Below are 25,784 nucleotides of genomic sequence, written 5' to 3' on the forward strand. Positions count from 1 at the left end.
ATAGGCTAGGCCTAGTCTGCGAGCAGTACGTTTCAGTGTACGAAGTTTAGAATCATTGTAATAAGTATGGTTTTTGAAGGAGGTATGATTATTACGGAAGTTTGTTGGGTTTAGAGTACCAAGAGGTTGCAGTGGCGGCTCTAAGTAGTTCTGAATACTGCTCACAAGATCATTGTTAAAGGTCTCTACAGAGGAACACTCATAGGAATTATACCAGTCAGTCACATGTGCAACAAAGTCATCATGCTGATCTGTGGGAACATTAAAACGTTTCCGTTTGAATATCCCACCAGGAAGGATAGTATTACCAATATCTAGAGAGGTTAGCCTAGGGAAATGATCAGACGCTATATCTGTTACAATGGAAGACTCACAGCTGGCAGAAGTAATGTTGAAGCCATAAACAGTTAAAAATATGATGTCTTACTTTATAATTGTATTAAGAATATTATAAGTAGCATTATAAAGTATTGTTAGTCGCTCATATTGCTGACGTGTCATGACCGTCAGTAACACCATAACATTGTTGGGAGTTTTAACCACAGGGTATGTTAGCCACCCAGGATAACACTGGGGAGGATGTGTTATCCACCCAGGATAACACTGGGGAGGATGTGTTATCCACCCAGGATAACACTGGGGAGGATGTGTTATCCACCCAGGATAACCCTGGGGAGGATGTGTTATCCACCCAGGATAACCCTGGGGAGGATGTGTTATCCACCCAGGATAACCATGGGGGAGGATGTGTTATCCACCCAGGATAACCATGGGGAGGATGTGTTATCCACCCAGGATAACCATGGGGAGGATGTGTTATCCACCCAGGATAACCATGGGGAGGATGTGTTATCCACCCAGGATAACCCTGGGAAGGATGTGTTATCCACCCAGGATAAGCATGGGGAGGATGTGTTATCCACCTAGGATAACCCTGGGGAGGATGTGTTATCCACCCAGGATAACCCTGGGGAGGATGTGTTATCCACCCAGGATAACTCTGGGGAGGATGTGTTATCCACCCAGGATAACCATGGGGAGGATGTGTTATCCACCCAGGATAACCCTGGGAAGGATGTGTTATCCACCCAGGATAAGCATGGGGAGGATGTGTTATCCACCTAGGATAACCCTGGGGAGGATGTGTTATCCACCCAGGATAACCCTGGGGAGGATGTGTTATCCACCCAGGATAACTCTGGGGAGGATGTGTTATCCACCCAGGATAACCATGGGGAGGATGTGTTATCTACCCAGGATAACCCTGGGGAGGGTGTGTTATCCACCTAGGATAACCCTGGGGAGGATGTGTTATCCACCCAGGATAACCCTGGGGAGGATGTTATCCACCCAGGATAACCATGGGGAGGATGTGTTATCCACCCAGGATAACCATGGGGAGGATGTGTTATCCACCCAGGATAACCCTGGGGAGGGTGTGTTATATGCCCAGGATAACCCTGGGGAGGGTGTGTTATCCACCCAGGATAACCATGGGGAGGGAGTGTAAGCCACCCAGGATAACCCAGGGATGGAGTGTTAGCCGTCCAGGATAACCCTGGGGAGGGAGTGTTAGCCATCCAGGATAACCCTGGGGAGGGAATGTTAGCCATCCAGGATAACCCCGGGGAGGGAGTGTTAGCCTTCCATGATAACCCCGGGAAGGGAATGTTAGCCACCCTGGATAACCCTGGGGAGAGAATGTTAGCCACCCTGGATAACCCTGGGGAGGGAAGGTTAGCCACCCTGGATAGCTCTGGGGAGGGAATGTTAGCCACCCTGGATAACCACAGGGAGGGAATGTTAGCCACCCAAGATAACCACAGGGAGTGAGTGTTAGCCACCCAAGATAACCACAGGGAGGGAGTGTTAGCCACCCAAGATAACCACAGGGAGGGAGTGTTAGCCACCCAAGATAACCACAGGGAGGGAATGTTAGCCACCCAAGATAACCACAGGGAGGGAGTGTTAGCCACCCAAGATAACCACAGGGAGGGAGTGTTAGCCACCCAAGATAACCACAGGGAGGGAGTGTTAGCCACCCAAGATAACCACAGGGAGGGAGTGTTAGCCACCCAGGATAACGCAAGGTCATTGCGTCATCCAGGACTGTCTGTCTTATTTCCATTGTGGTTCCTTCAATATTGTCCCCCAGGATGCCACCCACACCAGTCCACTAACACCTTAGGTACCTACTTGCTAGCTAGGTGAACAAGGACAATAGGTGTAAGGAAACACACACAATGTTTCCACCCTTGCCAGGGATTGGACCACTGATAGTCAGTGTGTGAAGTGAAAGCTTCGCCTACCAGGCCATAATGGCCTTTAGGCCTGGTACAGAATTTGAAGCCTTTGTAGAGGTTTTGTTTAGTAAAATAAGCAGAATTTAAGCTAGTATAACTCAATAAAATAGTACATTGTGATTTGTTTCCATTACTTAATAACAAGTGAGTTAAAAGCTAAGACTTAAGAACATAAGAAAGAAGGAACACAGCAGCATGCCTACTGGCCCATGCTAGGCATGGCCTAGTTACATACATGCCCAAGCCAGTCAGGTCCAACTCACACCCTCTCATGTATTTGTCTAGCATATTTATAAAACTACACAATGTTTTAGCTTCAGTGATGCTACTTTGGAGTTTGTTCTGCTCATCTACAACTCTATTACCAAACCAGTGCTTTCCTATATCCTTTCATAATTTAAATTTTTCCAGCTTGAAACCATTGCTGTGAGTCCTGTCTTGGTTTGATATTTTTAGCACATTATTTATAGCCCCTATATTTTTTCCTGTTTTCCATTTATACACCTCAGTCATATTCCACCTTTCTAGAGAGTGCAGATTCAGTTCCCTCAGTCTATCCTTGTAGGAAAGATATCTGATACGTACATGGAATCAACTATGAAATGATAGAGAATCTTTTCCCGATTGTAATGACACCAAAAAAACGAAATTTGATGGAAAACTGACGGAATTATGCTCTCGCGAAGTTAGCGACCTCGGCGATATTTACAAATCGGCGATTTCGCCCACTTTGAGCCCTATTTTCGGCTAATTCCATTGTTCCAGTCGACCAAACTCATAGCTATTTCTTTAGAACTCCATTTTTTCTATCGATTGAGTACAAGAAACTGCCCATTTACCGATTTCAACTACCCAATAATGTGGTCAGAAATTTGCAATTTGGCCAATTTCACGAAAATTAAAAAATATGACAATTTCAAAATAAGGTCCAGAATGAACAATGCAGACATTCCTGGCTCTAAAATAACATTTTCTTTGTTCATCAGTCATGTCTCCAGGCCCCTCTGATATTACTCTTGCTTTCTATTTTGAATTTTTATTCAAACAAAAAATAGAAGATTTACTGTTATGCAGACTACTGCAATACTGTAATAATTGTATAAATAACATCAACCCATTCATGACTGCATATTAGAATGGCTAGTTGGACATTTATTGGACAATGACATCATTTGTTTACTTTTGAACATCGGCAAAAATCAAACATTTCCCCTACTTTGAGCTCCATTTCCAGGTTCTTTTTATAGTAAAATCAATCAAAATCACCTCTATTTCTATAATATGTTTTCCATTCTATCAAATGAGACCAAGAAAACGAGAATACAACCATAAATACTATACGAAAATAGACCACAAAGTTTGCATTTTAATTAAAAAAAAAAACGGTCAGGATTTTTTTTTTTTTTTTCTCATTATACACTGCGTGCTGCAGGATTTTTTTTATATGGTGCACACTGACCACACAGACCCATTCTCTCACATGTGGGCCTACCAGCTTTCTCCTGCTTGATTTGAAGCCGCTAGAATTTATGACCACCTCGTGAAGTTTAGTACAGTGGACCCCCGCATACCGTTGGCATAACGTTAAATCCGCATACCGATACATTTTATCGCTAAGATTTTGCCTCGCATACCGCTAAAAAACCCGCTCAACGCTGTTCGTCCGAGACGCGTCTAATGTGCGGCCTGAGCCAGCCTCACATGTTCCGCCGGTGGCATTGTTTACCAGCCAGCCTCCGCGGTAACATCCAAGCATACAATCGGAACATTTCGTATTATTACAGTGTTTTTGGTGATTTTATCTGCAAAATAAGTGACCATGGGCCCCAAGAAAGCTTCTAGTGCCAACCCTACAGGAATAAGGGTGAGAATTACTATAGAGATGAAGAAAGAGATCATTGATAAGTATGAAAGTGGAGTGCGTGTCTCCGAGCTGGCCAGGTTGTATAGTAAACCCCAATCAACCATCGCTACTATTGTGGGCAACAAAACGGCAATCAAGGAAGCTGTTCTTGCCAAAGGTTCAACTGTGTTTTCGAAACAGAGATCGCAAGTGATGGAAGATGTTGAGAGACTCTTATTGGTGTGGATAAATGAAAAACAGATAGCAGGAGATAGCATCTCTCAAGTGATCATAAGTGAAAAGGCTAGGAAGTTGCATGAGGATTTAATTAAAAAAATGCCTGCAACTAGTGATGATGTGAGTGAATTTAAGGCCAGCAAAGGTTGGTTTGAGAGATTTAAGAAGCGTAGTGGCATACATAGTGTGATAAGGCATGGTGAGGCTGCCAGTTCGGACCACAAAGCAGCTGAAAAATATGTGCAGGAATTCAAGGAGTACATAGACAGTGAAGGACTGAAACCTGAACAAGTGTTTAATTGTGATGAAACAGGCCTGTTTTGGAAGAAAATGCCAAGCAGGACCTACATTACTCAGGAGGAAAAGGCACTCCCAGGACATAAGCCTATGAAAGACAGGCTTACTCTGTTGATGTGTTCCAATGCTAGTGGTGATTGCAAAGTGAAGCCTTTATTAGTGTATCACTCTGAAACTCCCAGAGCGTTCAGGCAAAAGAATATCCTCAAGGCTAATTTGTGTGTGCTGTGGAGGGCAAACAGTAAGGCATGGGTCACTAGGGACTTTTTCTATGACTGGTTACACCATGCATTTGCCCCCAATGTGAAAGATTACCTAACTGAAAAGAAATTAGACCTTAAGTGCCTCCTGGTGTTAGACAATGCCCCTGGTCATCCTACAGACGTGGCAGAGCGACTTTATGGGGACATGAGCTTCATTAAGGTGAAGTTTTTGCCTCCTAATACCACTCCTCTCCTGCAGCCCATGGACCAGCAGGTTATTGCAAACTTCAAAAAACTGTACACAAAAGCTCTGTTTGAAAGGTGCTTTGTAGTGACCTCAGAAACTCAATTGACTCTAAGAGAGTTTTGGAGAGATCACTTTAATATCCTCAATTGTGTAAACCTTATAGGTAAGGCTTGGGAGGGAGTGACTAAGAGGACCTTGAACTCTGCTTGGAAGAAACTGTGGCCAGAATGTGTAGACCAAAGGGATTTTGAAGGGTTTGAGGCTAACCCTGAGAATCCTATGCCAGTTGAGGAATCCATTGTGGCATTGGGAAAGTCCTTGGGGTTGGAGGTTAGTGGGGATGATGTGGAAGAGTTGGTGGAGGAGGACAATGAAGAACTAACCACTGATGAGCTGCTAGATCAACTTCAACAGCAAGAGGCCAGACCTGAGGAAACTGGTTCGGAGGAGGGGAGAGAGAAATTGAAGAAGTTGCCTACTACAAAGATTAAGGAAATCTGTGCAATGTGGCTTAAAGTGCAAACCTTTATGGATGAAAATCACCCTCACACAGCTATTGCAAGCCGTGCTGGTGACTATTACACTGACAATGTTGTGAAACACTTTAGGGAAGTCATAAAGGAACGAGAGGTACAGGCCACTATGGACAGATATGTTGTGCGACAGAAGTCCAGTGACTCTGAAGCTGGTCCTAGTGGCATTAAAAGAAGAAGGGAAGTAACCCCAGAAAAGGACTTGACACCTCAAGTCTTAATGGAAGGGGATTCCCCTTCTAAACACTAAGACTCTCTCCTCCTCCCATCCCATCAATCATCACCAGATCTTCAATAAAGGTAAGTGTCATGTAACTGTGCATGCCTTTTTCAGTTTGTGTGTATTAAAATTAATATTTCATGTGGTAAAAATTTTTTTTTTTCATACTTTGGGGTGTCTTGCACGGATTAATTTGATTTCCATTATTTCTTATGGGGAAACTTCATTCGCATAACGATAATTTCGCATAACAATGAGCTCTCAGGAACGGATTAATATCGTTATGCGGGGGTCCACTGTATGCTATGGAGGTTAGGTTTATTGGTCTTTGGGTTGAGGCTAAGGACCTGTCTCCTGCTTTGTAGATAGATATCACATTTACCATTTTCCACTTATCTGGCACTATGCCAGTTTGTAGTGATGTTGAAAAGACTAGCCAAAGGTTTGTTAAGCACCTCCTTACATTCCTTTAAAACTTCTGTGAACAGTTTATCAGGGCCCGGAGATTTTTTAGGGTTTAATTTATCATTTTGTCTGAGAACCATGTCACTAGTAACCTTAATCATGCATAGTTCATTATCATCCTGTTCTTCATAATTTATTATTTCTGGAATTTCATTAGTATCTTCTTGCATAAAAACTGAGAGGAAGTAAGTGTTAAAATCTACACATTTCTTTATCACTGTCAGTGAGCTGGCCCTAGTAACTTTGAGTGAGCCTGTCTTGTCCCTGATCTTACTTCTCTATAACTGAAAGAAACCTTTCTTTAACCTCATAATATCCTTTTACTTTTCTTACTCCCATTCAAATTCAAAAATTAAAAATAAAATTTTTTATTTCTTTGCAAAATTCAGAATGTGTGGTTTATGTATTACAAAATATGAAGAACAGAATGTGACTAGCATACCTAGGCATTTTGGGTTGACTCATCCTAATTCTTACTGACTACTCTATATTGACAAAGGTTATGGAGTGGTACAAATTTAATGTTCATTTTTTCACATTATTACAAGAGTTAGGTAATCAAAAGTTTATAATTAATAAGATTTATAATAGTGAGGTAGCAAAAAACAAATAACAGTATTACAATTAGTGTAATTTAATAATGGGAATGGTTTTATTTTGGTATGCTACAATGTTTTTACAATGTTGAAAGCCCCTATATAAGCAGAGCATTACAGGCAAACTTAGGACTAACTTAAGATTAAGAAGGCAATAATTTTAAGAATTTTATGCTTACAGTCATTTGGGTGAGTGTACGTATAAAATTAGGAGTTTACAAGGTAAAATTAGGAGTTAACAGTGCCTAGTCCTTGGGAATGAGAATAACCCTCGAATTTATAAATCTAGGTGAAGTAGAGCTTGATCATACAGAATGTGAAAAAGGACTTGGGAGTCATGGTAAGCAGAAATCTAAAGCCAAGACAGCAGTGCCTTAGTGTGCGCAATAAGGCTAACAGATTACTAGGATTTATTCAAGAAGCATAAGTAACAGGAGTCCAAAAGTTATTTTCCACCCCTATATATCACTAGTGAGGCCACACTTGGATTATGTCACTCAGTTTTGGTCTCCTTGCTACAAGATGGGTATAAATTCATTGGAGAATGTACAGAGAAGGATGACTAAAATTATTCACTGTATAAGGAATCTCTCATATGAAGATGGATCCTTGGATCTTTTCTCTGGAGAGACGTAGAATGAGAGGAGATATCAAAATGTATAAGTGAATGATGGGCATAAACAGAGGTGATATTAATAAAATACTGAGGATATCGAATTAAGAACGAGAAATAACGGATTTTAGATCAATTTAGATTTAGAAAGGACATAGGTAAATGCTGGTTCTCAGAATTGTGGATACGTGGAACAATCTTCCGAGTAGGGTGATCGAGGCTAGGACCCTGGGTAGCTTTAAAAAGTGGTTGGCAAATATATGAGAGGGAGGGGCTGGGTGTGATTGGTGTCGTGGGTACGGGCGGCGGTTTTGATAAGGACTTGCCTTCTATGGGCCAGTAGGCCTTCTGCAGTGTTCCTCCATTCTTATGTTCTTACTTGAAATTTGCACATAGAAATTTTGATTGGGTTAACCAGACATGGGGAATGTCAGATATTTTTGTATAATATTATGTCTGTAGGTCTTATTACAGCTATCAAGAAAGTGATTTTGTTCAGGATTAATATTTGAATTTATTGTTCTGTAAATGTAGGTTGCATAGTAGTGGGTGTGAATGTTTTGTATAGTAAGTAGGTTTAGGTTTTTGAAGAGTTGGGGGGAGGGGGTTGTCTAGCATTGGATTGCATGATAATTCATACTGCAGCTCTTTGTTGAGTTATTATTGGCTTTAGGTGGTTTGCTGCTGTTGATCCCCAGGCACAAATAGCATAGGTGAGGTAGGGTTAGATCAGTTAATAGTGTGAGTAGGGCTGATTGTGGTACATAGTAATGTATCTTTGAGAGGATGCCAACTGTTTTGGATCCCTTTTTTTTTGTTATGTGTTGTTATATGGGTATTGAATTTCAAGTTGCTATCAAGGTGCAGACCCAGAAACTTTCCCTCATTATATTTAGCAATAAGTGTTGTCGCTCATAATGTTCATTTGGACATCACCTGCTCTGCTTCCAAACATAATAGAGATGGTTTTGTCAGTATTAAGTGTCGATATTTTTAAGAGCTCTTCATTAACCCTTTCAGGGTTGGTGCCGTACTAGTACAGCTTGCACACCAGGGTTGGTGCCGTACTAGTACGCATAAATTCTAGCCTTCAAATCTAGCGAGAGGAAGCTGGTAGGCCTACATGTGAAAGAATGGGTCTATGTGGTCAGTGTGTGCAGTATAAAAAAAATCCTGCAGCACACAGTGCATAATGAGGAAAAAAAAACTCCGACCGTGTTTTTGGTTTAAAACAGCGATTTTGCAGTGTATTTTCGTATGCTATTTATGGTTGTATTCTAGTTTTCCTGGTCTCATTTTATAGAATGGAAGACATATTACGGAAATTGAGATGATTTTGATTGATTTCACAATGAAAAGTACCTTGAAATTGAGTTCAAAGTAGCAGAAATGTTCGATTTTTGCCAAAGTTCCAAAGGAAACAAAACATGCCATGCGTCCAATACACATCAACTGGTGAGTCAAATATTCTTTTACAAGTGCGCTGATATTATTTATACCATTTCTACACAATTTCTACACTAATGCAGCAGTCTGCATAACCGTAAATCTTCTATTTTTTGTGAGAATAAAAATTCAAAGTGGAAAACAAAAGAAATGTAACAGAGGCATGGGGACATGACTAATGAACAGATGAAATGTTATTTTAGTGCCACTAATGTCTGTCTTGTTTATTCTGGACCTTATTTGGAAATTGGCATCTTTTGAAATTTGTGTGAAATTGGCAAAATTGCCAATTTCTGACCACGTTATTGGATAGTTGAAATTGGTAAATGAGTGGTTTCTTGTACTCATTCGATAGAAAAAATGGAGTTCTAGCAAAATAGTTATGATTTTTGTCGACTGGTACATTGAAATTGGCCGAAAATAGGGCTCAAAGTGGGCGAAATCGCCGATGCATAAACATCGTCGAGACTGCTCACTTTGTGAGAGCATAATTCCATAGGTTCCATCAGATTTCATGCTTTTGGTGTCATTATGATCAAGAAAAGATTCTTTATCATTTCATAAGAAAAATAATTGTTTTTTTCGAAAAAATTCCGACCCTGAGAACAAGTTTAGGAGAGGGCCTGCTATTATTAACGCTATTATTAACCCTTTCAGGGTTAATAATACCGTTGAGTGAGGCAAGATTAGTATGGGATATGACAAAAGTTGTGTCATCAGCATTGAGAATTGGTCTAAGTTGTTGAATACAGTGGACCCTTGGTTTTCACGATTAATCTGTTCCAGAGAGTCTGCCAAAAACCAAAATCACGAAAACCAAAACCATTTTCCCCATAAGAAATAAAGTAAATCCAATTAATCCGTTACAGACACCCAAAAGTATTAACAAAAAAACTCTTCCACACAGCCAATTACAGTTGGTGTCCCACAGGGAAGTGTCCTTGGCCCTCTTTTCTTTCTCATTTACATAAATGATCTACCAAATGCATCGCAACTAAAACCAACACTATTTGCAGATGACATTACATATGTCTTCTCTCACCCAAGCCCAGTCATACTAGCCAATACTGTTAATACTGAATTACAAAAATATCTACCTGGAGGATGATTAAGAAACTTACTCTCAATATTGACAAAACCTACTACATTCAGTTTGGGAACAGAACTACAGATGTTCCTCTTAACATAATGATAAACGGATCACCCATCACAAAGCTCACAGATGGAAAATTCTTAGGAATCCACCTTGATAATAGACTCAAATTTCAAACACATGTACAGCAAATTTCCAAGAAAATCTCCAAGACCGTAGGCATACTATCGAAGATACGGTACTATGTTCCACAGTCAGCCCTCCTGGCCCTATATTGCTCACTCGTTTACCCCTGTCTCACCTATGGAATTAGCGCATGGGCTTCAACAACAATAAATCATCTCAGACCATACAGTGGACCCTCGCATAACACTATTAATCCGTTCCTGAGAGCTCAATGTTAGGCAAAATTATCGTTAGGTGAATTAATTTTCCCCATAAGAAATAATGGAAATCAAATCATTCCGTGCAAGACACCCAAAAGTATGAATTTTTTTTTTAACACATGAAATATTAATTTTAATACATACAAACTGAAGAAGACATGCACAGTTACATGACACTTACCTTTATTGAAGATCTGGTGATGATTGATGGGATGGGAGGAGGGGAGAGTGTTGATGGTCTTAGTGTTTAGAAGGGGAATCCCCTTCCATTAGGACTTGAGGTGTCAAGTCCTTTTCCGGGGTTACTTCCCTTCTTCTTTTAATGCCACTAGGACCAGCTTCAGAGTCACTGGACTTCTGTCGCACAACATATCTGTCCATAGAGGTCTGTACCTCTCGTTCCTTTATGACTTTCCTAAAGTGTTTCACAACATTGTCAGTGTAATAGTCACCAGCACGGCTTGCAATAGCTGTCTGAGGGTGATTTTCATCCATAAAGGTTTGCACTTCAAGTCACTTTGCCCAGATTTCCTTAATCTTTGAAGTAGGCAACTTCTTCAATTTCTCTCTCCCCTCCTCCGAAGCAGTTTGCTCAGGTGTGGCCTCTTGCTGTTGAAGATTATCTAGCAGCTCATCAGTGGTTAGTTCTTCATTGTCCTCCTCCACCAACTCTTCCACATCCTCCCCACTAACCTCCAACCCCAAGGACTTCCCCAATGCCACAATTGATTCCTCAACTGGCATACGCTTCTCAGGGTTAGCCTCAAATCCTTCAAAATCCCTTTGGTCTACACATTCTGGCCACAGTTTCTTCCAAGCAGAGTTCAAGGTCCTCTTAGTCACTCCCTCCCAAGCCTTACCTATAAGGTTTACACAATTGAGGATATTAAAGTGATCTCTCCAAAACTCTCTTAGAGTCAATTGAGTTTCTGAGGTCACTACAAAGCACCTTTCAAACAGAGCTTTTGTGTACAGTTTTTTGAAGTTTGCAATGACCTGCTGGTCCATGGGCTGCAGGAGAGGAGTGGTATTAGGAGGCAAAAACTTGACCTTAATGAAGCTCATGTCCCCACAAAGTCGCTCTGCCAAGTCTGTAGGATGACCAGGGGCATTGTCTAACACCAGGAGGCACTTAAGGTCTAATTTCTTTTCAATTAGGTAATTTTTCACAGTGGGGGCAAATGCATGGTGTAACCAGTCATAGAAAAAGTCCCTAGTGACCCATGCCTTACTGTTTGCCCTCCACAGCACACACAAATTAGCCTTGAGGATATTCTTTTGCCTGAACGCTCTGGGAGTTTCAGAGTGATACACCAATAAAGGCTTCACTTTGCAATCACCACTAGCATTGGCACACATTAACAGAGTAAGCCTGTCTTTCATAGGCTTATGTCCTGGGAGTGCCTTTTCCTCCTGAGTAATGTAGGTCCTGCTTGGCATTTTCTTCCAAAACAGGCCTGTTTCGTCACAATTAAACACTTGTTCAGGTTTCAGTCCTTCACTGTCTATGTACTCCTTGAATTCCTGCACATATTTTTCAGCTGCTTTGTGGTCCGAACTGGCAGCCTCACCATGCCTTATCACACTATGTATGCCACTACGCTTCTTAAATCTCTCAAACCAACCTTTGCTGGCCTTAAATTCACTCACATCATCACTAGTTGCAGGCATTTTTCTAATTAAATCCTCATGCAACTTCCTAGCCTTTTCACTTATGATCGCTTGAGAGATGCTATCTCCTGCTATCTGTTTTTCGTTTATCCACACCAATAACAGTCTCTCAACATCTTCTATCACTTGCGATCTCTGTTTCGAAAACAAAGTTGCACCTTTGGCAAGAACAGCTTCCTTGATTGCCGTTTTCTTGGACACAATAGTAGCGATGGTTGATTGGGGTTTACTATACAACCTGGCCAGCTCGGAGACACGCACTCCACTTTCATACTTAGCAATGATCTCTTTCTTCATATCCATAGTAATTCTCACCCTTATTCCTGTAGGGTTGGCACTAGAAGCTTTCTTGGGGCCCATGGTCACTTATTTTGCAGGTGAAATCACTAAAAACGCTGTAATAATACGAAATGTTCCGATTGTATGCTTGGATGTTACCGCGGAGGTTGGCTTGTAAACAATGCCACCGGCGGAACAAGTGAGGCTGGCTCAGGCTGCACCTGGACGCGTCTCGGACGAATCGTGTTGAGCGAGTGTTTTAGTGCTAGGCGACGCAAAATTTTAGCGATAAAATGTATCGCTAGGCGGATTTAACGTTATATGATGCCAACGTTAGGCGGGGGTCCACTGTATTATTATCACAGCCTTTGTAGTGATTGCACCTGCAAAATAAGTCACCATGGGCCCCAAGAAAGCTTCTAGTGCCAACCCTACAGCAAAAAGGGTGAGAATTACTATGGAGATGAAGAAAGAGATCATTGCTAAGTATGAAAGTGGAGTGCGTGTCTCTGAGCTGGTCAGGTTGTATAATAAACCCCAATCAACCATCGCTACTATTGTGGGTAAGAAAACGGCAATCAAGGAAGCTGTTCTTGCCAAAGGTGCAGCTGCTGCTGCACCACAGTCAGCTGTTGTTGTTGCTGCACCACCATCAGCTGTATTACTCGAAGATGTGGAGAGAGTGTTGTTGGTGTGGCTTAACGTGAAACAATTACCGAGAAACGATTAACCCCGGAGGGTTAGCCACCCAGGATAACCCAAGAAAGTCAGTGCATCATCGAGGACTGTCTAACTTATTTCCATTGGGGGTCCTTAATCTTGTCCCCCAGGATGCGACCCACAACAGTTGACTAACACCCAGGTGAACAGGAAAAAATGCCTGGAACTAGTGCTCATATTGGTGAGGTTAGTGGGGAGGATGTGGAAGAGTTGGTGGAGGAGGACAATGAAGAACAAACCACTGATGAGCTGCTAGATCATCTTCAACAGTAAGAGGCCACACCTGAGGAAACTGCTTCGGAGGAGGGGAGAGAGAAATTGAAGAAGTTGCCTACTTCAAAGATTAAGGAAATGTGTGCAATGTGGCTTAAAGTGCAAACCTTTTTTGATGAAAATCACCCTCACACAGCTATTGCAAGCCGTGCTGGTGACTATTACACTGACAATGTTGTGAAACACTTTAGGATAAAGGAACGAGAGGTACAGGCCTCTATGGACAGATATGTTGTGCGACAGAAGTCCAGTGACTCTGAAGCTGGTCCTAGTGGCATTAAAAGAACAAGGGAAGTAACCCCAGAAAAAGACTTGCTACCTCAAGTGCTAATGGAAGGGGATTCCCCTTCTAAACACTAACAAGATCAACGGTCTCCCCTCCTCCCATCCCATCAATCATCACCAGATCTTCAATAAAGGTAAGTGTCATGTAACTGTGCATGTCTTCTTCAGTTTGTGTGTATTAAAATTAATATTTCATGTGGTAAAAATTTTTTTTTTTCAATACTTTGGGGTGTCTTGCACGGATTAATTTGATTTCCATTATTTCTTATGGGGAAAATTAACTTGACTAACGATTATTTTGATTAACGATGAGCTCTCAGGAACGGATTAATATCGCTGGTTGAGGGTCCACTGTATTTTACCCATTTAGGATCATATTTATTTGATCTGATTTCCATATTTGGAACATACATTGCCTGAGCATCTAGAACTATGCTCTGAAAAATGTCATATTGGCAACCATCAGTAACTACCTGACCTATAGTCAGGTCATTCCAGTTCAGCCCACCCGGGTAATTTCTCAGTCCTGTGAAATCGCCCAAGTGAAAGCCAGGGACAGAGACTTCATTGCAGTTATTAGGGCAATTCTGTGTTATAGTGAAACTGGGTGATTTGTGATTGCTTTCACCAAGCTCATTGTTAACCTCAAGATTATGAATTAGTGATTCCTTGTTGGCAAAGACCAAATCAAGCAGGTTGTTTCTGCTAGTTACATCATATCAAGAAAGTCACTAAACTCAAGATTTTCTGTCGAATTGCTCCAGTCACTTTGTCTAAAGTTGAAATCTCCCATTAGCACAACATTTTCATATCTAGATGCCTTATGAATTTTGTCCCATGGAAGTTTACTGTACTCCCTATCAAGGTTTGGGGCCCCTGTCAATTACACAGCAGCGCTGTATAGCCCTTGTGGCTTAGCGCTTCTTTTTTATTATAATAATAATGCCAATTACACAAAAGATTAATTTTTCATGACCCTCGAGAAACTGTAGCGAAACAGATTCAGTGTCCAATGCTTCTAATTTTATATCACATCTATTGCAGGAATTTAAATTATCTCTGACATACATCGCCACTCCACCACTCTTCCTATTAACCCTATCAGTGTGAAATAATTGTATGTTGCATTCAGAAGGTATTTCTCTATTTTTCAGTTTAAACCAGGTCTCTCTTACAGCAGTAATATCTATGCTTCCTGCACTTGTAATTAATCTTAGATCATCTGTCATATTTCTTACACTCCTACTAGTAGTATAGTAAAACTTAAGGGAGCTAGTCATTCGCTGCTCTCTACTGTCTCTCTTGGTTTGCTGACCAGTTCCATTGTCTTCATTTGTGGGTTATAGTGAGTGTTTATGCACCTGGAGAAGAGAGAGGTGTAGAGGAGAGAGAGAGATTTTGGGAAATGTTGAGTGAGTGCATGGGGATTTTTGAACCAAGTGAGAGAGTACTTGTGGTTGGGGTTCTCAATGCTAAAGTGGGTAAAAATGTTGTAGAGGGAGTAGTAGGTAAATTTGGGGTGCCTGGGGTAAATGAAAATGGGGACCCTTTAATTGAACTATGTGTAGAAAGAGGTTTGGTGATAAGGAATACATATTTTATGAAAGGATAAATAAGTATGCAAGATATGATATAGCACGTAATGAAAGTAGTTTGTTAGATTATGTATTGGTGGATAAAAGGGTGATGGGTAGGCTTCAGGATGCACACGTTTATAGAGGGGCAACGAATATATCGGATCATTATCTGGTTGTAGCTACAGTTAGAGTAAGATGTAGATGGGACAAATGGAAAATGGCAACAGTAAGTAAGAGAGAGAGAGGTGAAAGTTTATAAACTAAGGGAGGAGGAAGTTAGGGTGAGATATAAGCAACTTTTGGCAGAAAGGTGGGCTAGTGCAAGTATGGGTAGTGGGGGGGGTTGAAAAACAGTAGGATAGTTTTAAATATGCAGTGTTAGAATGTGGGGCAGAAGTTTCTGGCTATAGGAGGGTGGGTGGAGGAAAGAGGAGTGATTGGTGGAATGATGAGGTAAAAGGTACGATAAAAGAGAAAATGTTAGCCTATTAGAGGTTTTTACAAACCAGAAGTGATGTAAAAAGGGCAGAGTAAAAGAAAGGTGAGGAGAGCAGTGAAAGAGCACAAAAGGAGAGCAAATAATAGAGTGGGAGAGGCACTGTCAAGAAATTTTGCTGAGAATAAGAAAAAATTTTGGAGTGAGATAAACAAGTTAAGAAAGCCTAGGGAATGACTGGATTTGTCAGTTAATAAGTCTTGTAGAGAAGACGTAAAATTTTGATTATTAACCCTTTCAGGGTCCGTCCCGTAGATCTACGGCTTTACGTTCAGGGTCCAAACCGTAGATCTACGTCATGAGCTCAGCTCACTCTGATAAACTGTGAGTGGTAAATTTGGGCCTAGATATGAGAGAATACATCTATGTGGTATGTGTGCGCCACATAAAACAAATCCTGCAGCACACTGTGTATAATGAGAGAAAAAAACTGAGACCATGATTTTCGATTAAAACAGCGACTTTGCAGTGTTTTTTCGTATGTTTTTATAGTTGTATTTGTGATTTCTTGGTCTCATTTGATAGAATGGAAGACATATTACAGAAATAGAGATAATTTTGATTGGTGTTAGCACTGGAAATGGCTTGAAATTGAGCTCAAAGTGGCGGAAATGTTAAATTTTTGCCGATGTTCAAGAGTAAACAAACGACCTCACACGTCTAATACACGCCAGCTGGTGGGTCTAATATACATTCACAAATGTGGTGATGATATTTATACAATTATTACAATATTGCATAACAGTAAATCTTCTATTTTTTTGGTGTGAATAAAAATTCATTATGTGAATAAAAAATCAAAATGGAATTTATTTGTAAAGCCTCAAAACATAACTAATGAACAGAGGAAATGTTAGTTTAGTGCCAGGAATACCTACATTGTTTATTCTGGACCCTATTTTGAAATTGGAATATTTTGAACTTTGTGTTAAATTGGCCAAATTACCAATTTCCGGTCACTTTATTTTGTAGTTGAAACAGTTGACTTGGCGATTTCTTGTGCCCAATCGATAGAATAGAAGTAATACTAGTGAAATAGCTGAGAATTTGGTCGACTGGAATAATGTAATTGGCCTAAAATGGGAGTCAAAGTCGGCAAAATCGCCGATTCGTAAATATCGCTGACACATCAAAATTCACGAGAGCATAATTTCGTCAATTTTCCATCAAATTTCGTACTTTTTGTTTTATTACATTCACAAAAAGATTCTCTACCATTTCATAAGAAAAAATAAATTTTTTTTTTTTTTTTAAATTCTTGGACACTGGGGCACCACTTCAGATTTTGGCCTTGGACCCTGAAAGGGTTAACCTTAGGCGGGCACACTGGAATGATTAATACAGTGGACCCCCGCATAACGATCACCTCCGAATGCGACCAATTATGTAAGTGTATTTATGTAAGTGCGGTTGTACATGTATGTTTGGGGGTCTGAAATGGACTAATCTACTTCACAATATTCCTTATGGGAACAAATTCGGTCAGTACTGGCACCTGAACATACTTCTGGAGTGAAAAAATATCGTTAAACGGGGGTCCACTGTATTTGAGATGAATACAGATATTGATATATTGATGAGAAAGTTTTACCTATGTTCATGATATTGAGCAAATGCATGTATAGCTTTTACATATGTATGTATGATGGGTTGGGATAGGTTAAGAAGATAAGATGTTTTTCAATTGTAGTTTTCAAAATGCTAGCTGAGCCAGTGGTTCTGGAGGTTTCTGGCAGAGATTACCAGATTTTGGGTCCTTTTATGTACAATGAGTTTTTGAAAAGATTTAGCCTGACGCGGGGAATGTCATAGAGTTTTTTGTGCCTAGTGTTGTGTCTGTGTGTCATATTGCAATTGTCAAGAAAATGTTTCAGGTCGGGATTTATATTAGAATTGATTGTTCTGTAAATGTAGGTTTCACAGTAGTACGAGTGAATGGTTTGTATTGTGAGTAGGTTTAGGTCTTTGAAGAGTTGGGGGGGGGGTGTTGTCTAGCAGTGGATTGTGAGATCATTTGCACTGCAGCTTTTTGTTGTGTTATTGATATTAGGTGGTTTTTCATTATGGAACCCCAGGCACAAATAGCATAGGTGAGGTATGTGTAGATCAGTGCATAGTATAGCGTAAGTAGTGCTTTTTGTGGTACATAGTAACATATCTTTGAGAGGATGCCAACTGTTTTAGAAACTTTTTTGTTATGTATTGAATATAGGTGTTGAATTTCAGGTTGATATCAAGATGCAGACCCAGGAATTATCCCTCATTATGTTTAGCAATAAGGGTGTTGTTAAGCATAATGTCTAGTTGAACCTCACTTGCTCTACTCTCAAACATAATGTAAAAGATTTTAAGTTTATTCTCTATAAGGATTACAATGCTGAGTTTACAGAATTTGGTTATTGTGTGGTTTACATGTAGTAAAATAATAATTACAGAGTGTACCACTAGAACACCTAGCATGGCTAGGCATTTCGGGCAGACTTAGATTAATTCTTAATTTTAAAATATTACAAATTATGAGGTAAGTTGGTATTATGGCTAAGTGACTAAATACTAGTTTGTGAGTTTAGCAATGTGAATGCTTTTGTTTTGGCACAATACATAGTTTCAGTATTGGAGTATCACAGGCAAACTTATGACTAGTTAGGATTCATTAATTTAAGATTGAGATTGATATTTCTGTTTATGGTCAAATGGGTGAGTGAGTGTAAGTGTGAACCACCAGGTGGTATTCGTGTAGTTAGTTGACGGGGTGTATCAGGGAGATAAGATGTTTTCTAATGGTAGTTTTGAAGGTGATGAATGTGTCTGCAGTTCTAGAGTTTTCAGGTAGGGTGTTCCAGATTTTAGGGCCTTTGACATACATTGAATTTTTGTAAAGGTTTAGTCGGACACGGGGAATGTCATAGAGATGTTTGTGTCTGGTGTTATGCCTGTGGGTTCTGTCACAACTATCAAGAAAGCATTTTAGGTCAAGGTTAATATTGGAATTTAAGGTCCTGTAGATGTAGATTGCACAGTAGTAAGTGTGGATGTACTGAACAGGGAGTAAGTTTAGGTCTATGAAGAGGGGGGGTGTGTTGCCAGGGATGGGATTTAGTGATTATTCTTACTGCGGCTTTATGTTGGGTTATTATTGGCTTTAGGTGTGTTGCTGCAGTTGATCCCCAATCACAAATAGCATAGGTGAGGTATGGATAAATAAGTGAATGGTATAGTGTGAGAAGGGCAGTTTGCGGCACTTTAGTATCACATCTTGGAGAGGATCCCCACCGTTTTGGACACTTTTTTGGTTATATGTTCGATATGGGTGCTGAAATTTAGGTTGTTGTCGAGGTATAGGCCTAGGAATTTGCCCTCATTATGTCTGGCAATTAGAGTGTTGTCGATGTTAATGTTAAGCTGTGCAACACCTACTCTGCTACCAAACATAATATAGTAGGTTTTGTCAGTGTTAAGTGTAAGTTTATTGGCTGTCATCCAAGTCGATATTTTGATCAGCTCCTCGTTAACAATGGTGTTGAGGGTGGCAAGATTAGGGTGAGAGATGACATAAGTCGTGTCGTCAGCAAAGAGAATGGGTTTCAGGTGTTGGGATACGTTTGGAAGATCATTGATGTATATGAGGAAGAGCAGGGGACCAAGGACACTTCCCTGCGGAACTCCAGTATCAAGTGGCCGTGTTGTTGATGCTGTGTCTTTAACCCTTTGAGGGTCGACAGGCCCTCTCCGAAACTCGTTCTCAGGGTCGGCCAAATTTAAAAAAAAAAAAAATTATTTTCTCTTATGAAAAGATAGAGAATCTTTTCCCGATCATAAAGACACCAAAAGTTTGAAATTTGATAGAAAACTTACGGAATTATGCTCTCGCAAAGTTAGCGGTCTCGGCGATGTTTACGCATCGGCGATTTTGCCCACTTTGAGCCCCATTTTCGGCCAATTTCACTGTACTAGTCGACAAAAAACATGAATATTTCGCTAGAACTCCATTTTTTCTATCGAATGGGTGCAAGAAACCACCCATTTATGAAATTCAACTATCCAGTACAGTGGTCAGAATTTAGCAATTTTGCCAATTTCACACAAATTTCAAAAGATGCCAATTTCCGAATAGGGTCCAGAATAAACAAGAAAGACATTCCTGGCACTAAAATGACATTTCCTCTAGTCATTAGTCACGTCTCAAGGCCCCTCTTATATTCTTTTGCTTTCCACTTTGAATTTTTATTCTCACAAAAAATATAAGATTTACTGTTATGCAGACTACTGCATTAGTGTAAAAAATGGTATAAATATTATTGGTGCACTTGTGAAAGAATATTAGACTCACCAGTTGACGTGTATTGCACGCTTGGCACGATTTGTTTACTTTTGAAGTTTGGTAAAAATCGAACATTTCTGCTACTTTGAGCTCAATTTCAAGGCACCTTTCATTGTAAAACCAGTCAAAATCATCTCAATTTCTGTAATATGTCTTCCATTCTATAAAATGAGACCAAGAAAACTAGAATACAACAATAAATACCATACGAAAATACACTGCAAAGTCGCTGATTTATTAAAAAAAAATGGTCAAAGTTTTTTTTTTCTCATTATGCACTGTGTGCTGCAGGATTTTTTTTAGACTGTGCACACTGACCACATAGACCCATTCTTTCATATGAAGGCCTACCAGCTTTCTCCCACTAGATTTGAGGCCGCTAGAATTTATGAGTACTAGTACGTCAAAAACCCCTACGCGTAAGACGTACTAGTACGACCGAAAACCCTCAAAGGGTTAATGGTGACATACTGATACCTATTAGTAAGGTAAGATTTGAAATATGCAAGCGCATGGCCTCTTATACCATAATGGTCAAGTTTGTGGAGTAGGATGCCGTGGTCTACTGTGTCAAAAGCTTTTCTTAGGTCAATAAAAATTCCTAGTGGATATTCCTTATTTTCCAATGCTGTGTAAAGCAGATCTAGCATTTTTATGATTGCATCATTAGTGCTTTTATTTTTCCTGAATCCAAATTGGCAGGGGTTGAGTATGTTTTGTGCCGTTATAAATGAATATAGTCTCCTGTGCACGAGTTTCTCAAAGATTTTGGATAGCAATGGTAAGTTTGATATTGGCCTATAGTTGTTTACATCTGTAGGGTCACCACCTTTATGTATTGGTGTAACCCTTGCTGTCTTGAGTAGTTTCGGGAAGGTGCTAGTTTCTAGTGACTTGTTAAAAAGTAATGAAATAGCATGCGAAAGGACATGGGCCGCTCGCTTGTACAATAATGGTGGGACATGAGACAGATTCCCTGAGTTATTTTTAAGTGACTTTATAATCTCGGTGACTTCCGTGGGCTCAGTTGGTACAAGATAGAAGGAATTTGGGAAATTCCCATCTAGGTAGTCCCCGGCATGGGCATTGGTACGTGGGATTTTATTGGCGAGATTAGATCCTATGGTTGAGAAGAAGTCGTTTATCTTGTTAGCTGTGTCAGTGGGATGCAGTGGTGTTTCATTAGGTTTAGTTAGGACAATATTCTTGTTTTTTTTCAGTTTGTGGGTCCCTAGAATCTGAGAGAGTGTTTTCCAGGTCTTTTTTATATCTCCTCTTGTGTCAGTGAATCTACTGGAGTAGTATAGTTGTTTGGCTTTCTTTATTACTTTGGTGAGAACTGATGAATAGTGTTTAAGAATATCTTTGTGTATTAAGCCCTGTCTATATTGCTTTTCATATTGGTGTTTCTTATCAATGGATTTCAGAATGGTGCTGGTTAGCCATGGGCAACCAAGCCGTTTGTTTGTGATCTGTTTCGTTTTTATAGGACAATGTTTGTTGTATAGTCTAAGTAATTTGTTAAGAAAAATGTCTGTCCAGTCATCAATACCATTGGCCTTGGAGAATTCTGTAGGCCAGTCAACAGTCTCTAGGTCAGCTGTGAACTTCCTTATTGAGGCCTCGTCATGGAGTCTAAATGAAACTTTGTTGTATTCAAGTGGTGGTTTACTAATGTTTGTCAAGAGGAAGGTAGGGTAGTGGTCTGTAGTGCTATCTGTGATTATCCCTGATTTAAGGGGGGCTAGTATATTGGTCCATATGTGGTCTATTATGGTTGCACTTGTCTCAGTGAGCCTGGTTGGTTTAGTTATTGTTGGTATGAGAAGTGTGTTGTTCATATTGTTGATGAAATCAGTTACAGGCTGATCATCTAGTAGGCCAAGGTTGATGTTGAAGTCTCCAGCTAAGAGAAGGTGGTGCTTATTCATTTGTCTGTTTGTTATTAGTGCCTTTAATTTCTCACTGAAATTTGGGATGTTTGTGTGGGGTATCCGGTAAATGGCACCGATTGTTATAGGCGTCTTAAGGTTTTTTACAGTAAAATTAGCAAAAATGTATTCCCCATATTCATCACTAAAGCAAGTGGTGCTAATACAAGATAATTGGTTAGAGTAATAGATTGCAATACCACCCCCAACTTGGTATGGTCTGCAGTTGTGGATTGCTGTGTATCCTGGTAGAGGGTAGATATCTATTGTGTCCTGCTTAAGCCAGGTCTCAGTAAGAATAATGCAGGAGAAGGGTGTCTTTAGTGATTCAAGGAATGCCAGGAGGTCATCATAGTGTTTGCTTAAGAGACATGACTAATGACTAGTGGAAATGTCATTTTAGTGCCAGGAATGTCTTTCTTGTTTATTCTGGACCCTATTCCGAAATTGGCATCTTTTGAAATTTGTGTGAAATTGGCAAAATTGCTAAATTCTGACCACTGTACTGGATAGTTGAATTTCATAAATGAGTGGTTTCTTGCATCCATTCGATAGAAAAAATGGAGTTCTAGCGAAATATTCATGTTTTTTGTCGACTAGTACAGTGAAATTGGCCGAAAATGGGGCTCAAAGTGGGCAAAATCGCCGATGCGTAAACATCGCCGAGACCGCTAACTTTGCGAGAGCATAATTCCGTAAGTTTTCTATCAAATTTCAAACTTTTGGTGTCTTTATGATCGGGAAAAGATTCTCTATCTTTTCATAAGAGAAAATAATTTTTTTTTTTTTTTAAATTTGGCCGACCCTGAGAACGAGTTTCGGAGAGGGCCTGTCGACCCTCAAAGGGTTAAGGACCTAATGTTGTAGTTAAGTACTGATAGACTTTTAGCATTGTTTAGGATAGTGCTGGCTTGTGATGCTGTGTAGTAAAGGCAGTTACTTTCCAATAGGTTTTGATTTTGTGTCAGATTATGGAGGTTTAGATCAGGGTCAACGTGATCAATCATCTTTTAGGTTTAAATTATGGTTATTTATATCCTGAGTTGTGGGTTGAGTTTTAGTACTGATATCTGTAGTGGTGGGAAGTTTGGACAAGTGTATAGCTATAGCATTCTGGTCATGTAGAGTATAGTCACTAATACACATAATGGAGTTAGTGTTGTCTATGTGCTGTGCTGGAATGAGCTAAAGTACAACTAGGTATAAACTAATAATATAAAAATACAAATTAAAAATAGCACAAGACTCTCACTAGTAATTACATTATGGTCTAATATAATGAATTTGGTATTGACTATGTATTGAGCTAGAATGAGATACAGTGGACCCCCGCATACCGCACGCATCGCATACCGTACAATCCGCATACCGCTCGCTTTTTTCGCAAAAATTTTGCCTCGCATACCGCCCAAAAACCCGCTCACCGCCCTTCGTCCGAGACGCGTCCAATGTGCGGCCTGAGCCACGCTCACATGTTCCGCCGGTGGCATTGTTTACCAGCCAGCCTCCGCGGTAACATCCAAGCATACAATCGGAACATTTCGTATTATTACAGTGTTTTTGGTGATTTTTTCTGGAAAATAAGTGACCATGGGCCCCAAGAAAGCTTCTAGTGCCAACCCTACAGCAATAAGGGTGAGAATTACTATAGAGATGAAGAAAAAGATCATTGATAAGTATGAAAGTGGAGTGCGTGTCTCCGAGCTGGCCAGGTTGTATAATAAACCCCAATCAACCATCGCTACTATTGGTGGTACAGCTGCTGCTGCTGCTGTACCACCGTCAGCTGCTGCTGCTGCTGTAGTACAGTCTGCTGCTGCTGTACCACCGTCAGCTGCTGCTGCTGCTGTAGTACCGTCTGCTGCTGCTGTAGCATCGTCTGCTGCTGCTGTAGCATCGTCTGCTGCTGCTGTAGCATCGTCTGCTGCTGCTGTAGCATCGTCTGCTGCTGCTGTAGCATCGTCTGCTGCTGCTGTAGTCTGCTGCTGCTGTAGCATCGTCTGCTGCTGCTGTAGCATCGTCTGCTGCTGCTGTAGCATGTCTGCTGCTGTAGTAGCATCGTCTGTTGCTGCTGTAGCATCGTCTGCTGCTGCTGTAGCATCGTCTGCTGCTGCTGTAGCATCGTCTGCTGCTGCTGTAGCATCGTCTACTGCTGCTGTAGCATCGTCTGCTGCTGCTGTAGCATCGTCTGTTGCTGCTGCTGCTGCTGCTGCTGCTGTAGCACCGTTGTTGGTGTGGCTTATTGAGAATACCAAGAAACAATTAACCCCAGAGGATTTGCCACCCAGGATAACCCAAAAAAGTCAGTGTCATCGAAGACTGTCTAACTTATTTCCATTGGGGTCCTTAATCTTGTCTCCCAGGATGCAACCCACACCAGTCGACTAACACCCAGGTGAACAGGGAAAAATGCCTGGAACTAGTGCTCATATTGGTGAATTTAAAGCCAGCAAAGGTTGGTTTGAGAGATTTAAGAATCGTAGTGGCATACACAGTGTGATAAGGCCTGTTCTGGAAGAAAATGCCAAACAGGACCTACAGTACTCAGGAGGAAAAGGCACTCCCAGGACACAGTGTCTCATCAGTCATTGCTGCATCTTCAATAAAGGTAAGTGTCATTTATTCTTCATTTAGTAGAGTAGTACATGCACAATATATATTGTGCATGTACTACTCTACTATTGTGCATGTATCCTTCTCTTTGTGTGTAGGAAAATGTATATTTCATGTGGTAAAATTTTTTTTTTCATACTTTTGGGTGTCTTGCACGGATTAATTTGATTTCCATTATTTCTTATGGGGAAAATTCATTCGCATACCGAACATTTCGCATAACAACCAGCCCTCTTGCACGGATTAAGGTCGCTATGCGGGGGTCCACTGTATATTTAGCACCTGCTATAGCACTTGATGTTGCTAAGTAACATACACTTTTAACAACATAATAAAAAATATAATGGGGATAGTACTATACTTGAACAAGGAAATTTGAAAAAGCTTAACTAAAAAAAAAATAAAAAAAAATAGAAGTACGTATTTAATATGGGCAGTAAACAAAAGTGTGTTATGAATTAATTACTCGATAGTAAAATAAATTTGAGTGTTGACACATTAGTTAGTAGGATGCGAATTTTCAGCCTCATATTTTCCTCCTGGAGAAGTAGAACCTCCTCCTCTAACACTATAACCTCAGATTTTAAAACAGTACAGAAGCAAGCCATGGTGCTCCATAATCCTCCACACTAATTCCATTGTGGAATTAGTGTGGAGGATTATAATTTATTGTAGAAATGTTTCATCACACAGTGGCTTCATCAGTCCAACACAAAGAAGAATGGTTAAGATCAGAAGGATTTTAAGATAATCAGTCCCTCTGCTTCAAACTTCTGTTCTTCATGATTCTTTTGTATATTGGACTGATGAAGCCACTGTGTGGTGAAACATTTGTGTAATGAAGATACTCAAGTGTTGCACATGTGTCTAATTTATTAATTTGTCAGTTTTCTGACCCATTTATCAAGAGAATGTCTTCATATATTATCTACACTTGCATATATTTGCAGAGATGTACCATCAAGTATGTAAGAGTGGTGGAGTGTTGAGAGTGTTGAGGCTGGCAGGTAGTAATATAAGCGTGAGTGTCACTCCCACCATCAGTCTCTACCATCAACAATCAAGTGTTGCATGTAGCCGCACTTACTGCAAAACAAGTGAAACACTTGTGTCCTCCTCCATACCATCAGTTGCAA

General features: G+C 40.3%; 1 long non-coding RNA gene across 1 annotated transcript; it reads left to right on the forward strand.

The window, feature by feature from the left end:
• The first annotated feature begins 405 nt into the window (after positions 1-405).
• Positions 406-25,784, forward strand: LOC138851571 (uncharacterized). Its single transcript, XR_011391283.1, has 2 exons — positions 406-546; positions 25,599-25,784. It is a non-coding gene; the product is annotated as an uncharacterized lncRNA (long non-coding RNA).

The sequence above is a fragment of the Cherax quadricarinatus genome, unplaced genomic scaffold, assembly GCF_038502225.1.
Source record: "Cherax quadricarinatus isolate ZL_2023a unplaced genomic scaffold, ASM3850222v1 Contig1035, whole genome shotgun sequence".
NCBI classification, from domain to species: Eukaryota; Metazoa; Arthropoda; class Malacostraca; order Decapoda; family Parastacidae; genus Cherax; species Cherax quadricarinatus.